Source organism: Gymnoscopelus microlampas (genome assembly GCF_963454915.1).
Source record: "Gymnoscopelus microlampas genome assembly, chromosome: 18".
In the NCBI taxonomy this organism is placed as follows: domain Eukaryota; kingdom Metazoa; phylum Chordata; class Actinopteri; order Myctophiformes; family Myctophidae; genus Gymnoscopelus; species Gymnoscopelus microlampas.
Window position 1 is genome coordinate 39,718,589 of NC_139955.1, and position 6,027 is coordinate 39,724,615.

Here is a 6,027-nt window from a genome sequence, read left to right on the forward strand (position 1 = left end):
ATTCTAATTGTTATACATGATTTGGTGTGGTGTGGTCTAAATTACTAAAATAAAGTTTTGTTTGTATTTATATAAAGTATATTGCATATCCAAAGGAATCAACTGTTTCACTTCATTACCTTTATCACAAAATGCTTACAAGCATTTCTCATACTGCCAGTGAAAAAAAAAGAAAAAACCTTAAGGTGATGTCAAATATAGCCTATATACTCACCCCCCTGAGAAGTCCTGGTTGGTTGTATGTCTGAACTGCAATGGTGTGTCATAATTACAGGTTGAATATTTCAACCCATCATTTCAACCCTAGCTTTGTGTTTCCTAGCTTTGAGCCAGTACACAGATGCAAACCTGCAGTTACAAGTTTGAGATCAACCAGCAGGTGGTGCTATACTGCCATCTTGTGAACCAACCCAGCGGTCTGTGATGTTTAAGATGTTGTGTTTGGATGTCATTAAAGATCAAATCAAATTTGTACTCTCTTGTGTCAATCATAAAAATGTCTAGATGCATATATAAAGGTTTCACGGCTGATTCATTTATAGCTTTTAACCTCTACAGGGGCCTCTCATGGGTCACAAAGGTAGAGCGGCCGCTTGGGAACCGGCAGGTTCCCAGTTCGATGTCGGGCTCCCCCGGAGTTAGTGTCGAAGTGTCCTTGAGCAAGGCGCTGAACCCCTAATTGCTCCCGATGAGCAGGTACAAAGGTCAGAGCGAGAAGGATGAGGCTGGCTGGGCACCAGTGTTGATTTCGTCGACTAAAACTATGACGAAAAAATGTTCGTCGACAATCTAAACTAAACAAAAACCTATGATGATTAAAACTAAGACTAAAGAAAACAACAAATAAAAACTAGACTAAAATATTAGGGAGGGACGAGTGGAGAAGAGATCCAGTAGAACTAAGATAAGTAATTTTATGTTTGGTTAGGCTCGGGTGTTGCGCTCTGAAAGTAGCAGATCTACAAGCTCACAACGCGTCGCAGCGGGACGCGTTGTGAGCTTGTATATCAGCTATTTTCAGCATGCAACCAAGTGTAAAAACAGCCATTACGACGCCATCAAGGCACCGCCAGAATACATTTTCAAATCTGATGATATTTAGTCGACTAAAACTAGACAAACACCAAAACATTTCAGATGACTGAAATATGACTAAAACTAAAATGGAATTTTATTCAAAAGACTATGTCTAAAACTAAATCAAATATTTGCTGTCAAAATCAACACTGCTGGGCACTGTGTCAGGCACCCGCAACTGGTGGTGAGCAAACTACACAAGGCACAGCTAGGAGGGGAAAGAAACGCACCACCTACGTAGACACACTGCGGCGCGACAGCGGAGCTAATAACACTGCAGAGCTCAAGACGATTCAGAGATCGAGTCCCGAGTTAGTGTTGCCCAGGGGTGTAAAGTAACTAAGCACATTTACTCAAGTACTGTACTTAAGTACAGTTTTGAGGTATTTTTTACTTTACTGGAGTATTTCCTATTTTCAATACTTTTACTTACACCCCACTACATCTCAGAGACAAATATTATACTTTTACTCCACTGCAATTACATGAAAACTTTAGTTAATTCTCTAGTATTATGCATGGCACACAATGATCATTCTGCAGTCTGAATTATTAATCTTTGCTGACAGTACAGCCTCACATCATGAACAGACCAGCCTAATGCCAGAGTAGAAAGCTGGCCCAAGGTTTTGCCTTCAAAATGCAACTTCATTCAAACTTTGCTCCACTACATTTAGCAAAGGTCACTGTGTTTCACACCCACATTGAACTACAGTAAACTGACAGAGCTCAAATACACTTCAAATAAAAGGGATGGGTGCCAGACCAGCTCACTGAATAGCCTATTATAAATTAGTAATCCCGTTTTAAAATGCAGCAGCTTAATCCTCCCCTTATCTCAGTAATGAGAATGCAATAGCCCATAATGTTTTAATACTGTGGCCACAAATTGAGTTAACCCTTTAAGACCGGGAATGCATCTGTGTGTCATTTTAAGATTTCGTTGGCAATTCAAAAATAGCAGATATACAAGCTCATGAGCTTGTATATCTGCTATTTTTTTTTAAAATGTGAAAATGTGTGCAAATATTAGATTTTTTTTTAAAAAGCGAACATTTTTAACTCTGTTACAACTTCCGGGGGTCCCTGGAACAAAATATTTTGAGATGGGGGTCCACGGCCAAATACATAGCATTTTTGAGAAACACTGATATTATAGCAACATTAGTTAGGATTTAGAAGACATTTGTAAAATCCCCAGAAACAAAGATTTGAGTTACAAATGTTCACTTAAAAATATATATATATTCAAAGACCCACGATTTTCCCCAAAAATAACCCAAATAATTCTAAAACTGACAGATGCGTTCCCGGTTTCAATGGGTTAAAGTGGCATGAAATATTTGGGAATGCGATGCATGATGCATGAAGATCACATCAGTCACTGGAGCATTAAAATGTCCACATAGCCTACAGCCATGTTCAGCGCTGTCAATATATATCAGGTACTATGCCTCAACAGAGGTCGTAGATCAGATAACATGGTTATGAATGCAGGTCTTATTTGTGTAAAGCAAGGTCAGAACCACCTGGATGCTGGATCAATCAGACGGATTAATGAAGCCCAACCTGCTGACATGACGCTTACAGACACCCCATACATATATATCTACAGTAGGTCCTATACAGTACATTCACCAGCCTTTATGGATTCCAGACTGAGAGTCTTCATGTCATGTGATAGAAGATAAGAACAGGTCACATTGGTGAAACAGATCTTCCCCAAGATACTGTATATCACATACTCTCAGTTTCTCTGCAGTCCTGTAGGATGGCAACGATGCACACCAACAGCTGTGGTGGAAAAAGCACTCACATTTATTTTACTTAAGTAAAAGTATCAATACTTCAATGTTGAAACACTGTTACAACTAAAAGTCCGGTACCCAATTTACCCAAGTTATCATATGTCTAAAATGTATAAGAATCTTTTGAAAATAGTCGTTCTACAAGCTCACAACGCGTCGCATGGCGATGCGTTGTGAGCTTGTAGATCGGCTATTTTCAAATAGCCAAAGTTTAAACAGGGCTCAAGAGGTTATTGGTTAATGCATGTTTTTGTAATAATAATCAAAATCTACTTAACTAGTAATACAGTTTTCAAATAATTGTAGTGGAGTAAAAGTACAATATTTGTCTCTCAGTTGTAGTGGAGTAGAAGTAAAAGTATAAGTATAGAACATTGGACATACTCCAGTAAAGCAAAAAAATACCTCAAAATTGTACTTAAGTACAGTACTTGAGTGCATGTACTTAGTTACTTTACTCCACTGACCAACAGTGTAAAGCATTTAAAGACAGGTGTCCATGTTCCAAAGAATATGTTTGACAGGCAGAAAAAACATAATTATCTTCCTACAGTAGAAGCAGACAAGCAGTGCATGCATATTTTGAACAGTAGAGGCTCAGCATTTGAGTTTCTAGTCGGTTTATAATTGCTATTGGTTTAGAATGAGAGAACTGTACTTAGTGCATCTGCTCATTTCCCTTGATAAAGTCAAGTGGTCAAGTCGTCCTACAGCTTCAGATAAATTCACAAACTTGGTGGAGTGAAGGTGGAGCTTCACTGACACAGATTTGGTGAAGAAACAAACAGATAGTCACATACAGTGCAGCAGATCAGTGAACTGCTTTGAGATGTACGTCCATGTTTCTTAACTACAGCTGGGAGGCTGTAGTTAAGATAATTAAGACTAGAGCCTGACCGATATATCGGTCTGACCTATATATCAGCCATTATTTTACTTTTTTGACTATAGGTGAAGGCAATATGCAGCCGACGTGTACCGATTTCTTTTTTATAAGATACTTTTTTTCCTCTTTTTCAGCTCACAACGCGTCACGCTGTGAGCTTGTAGATCTGCTATTTTCCCCAAAACAATATGAGGAAAGAAATAACAACACAAATCTGGTATGGGGGTCCCTGGAACAAATAATAATTTCAGACGGGTGTGAAATACACATTCATTCGGGGGTCCTTAATTTGGTTTAAACAATAATCCAAACATTTGGAAACAAGCCCAAGAATTTCTGAAGAATTTATTTTGACAAACAGAAACCATCCTACCAATCTTTTTTTTCTTCTTTTTTTCTAAGCAACTAAATGGACTCTTAATAACCCAATACAATATATGGAGCAGGCCTTTTTTTAAAAATAGGTTTTCAGCATCTTTTTATTTCACTCATAGCAATTTAGAAGGTCATTTTTTAATGAAATATAAAAACATATATATTATTCTCTAGACTATTGTCCTTCCTCAGCACTCGTCTTTCCTTCGCTTTTAGCATTTTTGAAAACACCCAGTAGGATCATTTCTGTCCATCTGCTGCACACATACAGTATCCTCGGTGTGGTGCTGCCATTATTCTTCTACAGCTACTTAATGAGTTCCCTTGGCGTTCCTATTCCAAATGAATAAAAGGATCATTATGTAGATGGACATGAGATGCATAAGGAGAGGACACTCTTACAATGAATTTAAAATTACTTATCAGCAGCATATTAACAAAAGAAAATTGAACTGCAAATTGAAACCGAACAATTACCTCCTATCACGCTTCTAAATCTGGTGTAAACATCCACAGCCTTCGACATTTCTACGCGCTCAGAAGCAGTAATCGGCCCCTCCATTGTCCTGTCTGGGGTTTCAATATAGTGGAGGGACCATCGCAGATAAAGACAGATGGTATCACACATTTTCTAGTTACTATCTCACCGCCTTTTCATTGGAAAAAAAAAACACATTCTGTGAATATGGACATTTTCTAAAATATTGACTGTTCCAGATGGCTCAAGTCACGGTTCTGTTTATCAAATTTAAGCATAATAACTAACTTAATAATTATTTCCTGCAGGAGTTTGCACTGGCTCTACTCGAAGGCTGTCTTTATTGTACTTTTTTTGGGGGGGGTTTGTTTGTTTGGACAGTAGGCAACATGAAGTCCGGGACCCCTAGGGGGTCCTCAGAGTTACTACATGAGGGTCCGTCAAATCTTTGTGTGATAGGATTTTTGGGGCGGTGTAACCACCCCTATAAGTGAGGTTTGGACACTGACCAATCCTGCACCGTGATTGGCCAATAGTCTACAACGCAGTCTACAACCCTAACCCTTCCACAGTCAATGCAAATCTATACTTTTGCAAAGTCAGCCAATCACATTACAGCTAGTGTCATCACCACTAGCTGTAATGTGATTGGCTGACTTTGCAAATTCAGGACTGTGATTGGCTAGCGAAACACATGACACATGTGCAGCCCTATGAATAGCAGTATGGACTTAAAAAAACACATTTATGTTTTTTTTAAGTGAGTCATGTTGTGATGACCACACACCGCCCACTTCACACTGGGTGTGATTTTTGGGGCGGTGTAGCCGCCCCCCTATAAGTGAGTTTTGGACACTGACCAATCCTGCACCGTGATTGGCCAATAGTCTACAACGCATTGTATACCCCTAACCCTTTCATTGTTAATGCAAATCGATACTTTTGCAAAGTCAGCCAATCACATTACAGCTAGTGTCATCACCACTAACTGTAATGTGATTGGCCGACTTTGCAAATTCAGGACTGTGATTGGCTAGCGAAACACATGACAAATGTGCAGCCCTATGAATAGCAGTATGGACTTAAAGTCATTTATCCTTTTTTTAAAGTGAGTCATGTTGTGATGACCACACACCGCCCACTTCACACTGGGTGTGATTTTTTTTTTACATTAACCACTTGAACCCTTGCATTCCTATTCTGATAAGAACTTTAGCCAAACATTGCCGATCTACAAGCTCGTTGTGAGCTTGTAGATCAACTATTTTCGGCAAAGCGGTTTGGTGTAGAGGGGAAAAAAGAGTAGACTAAGTAAAGGTCAAGTGAAAGGTCAACTTTACTAAGTATTGATGGTTTAAGTGGTTAAATGCCTGAAAATACACATTAACATGAATCCAACATAC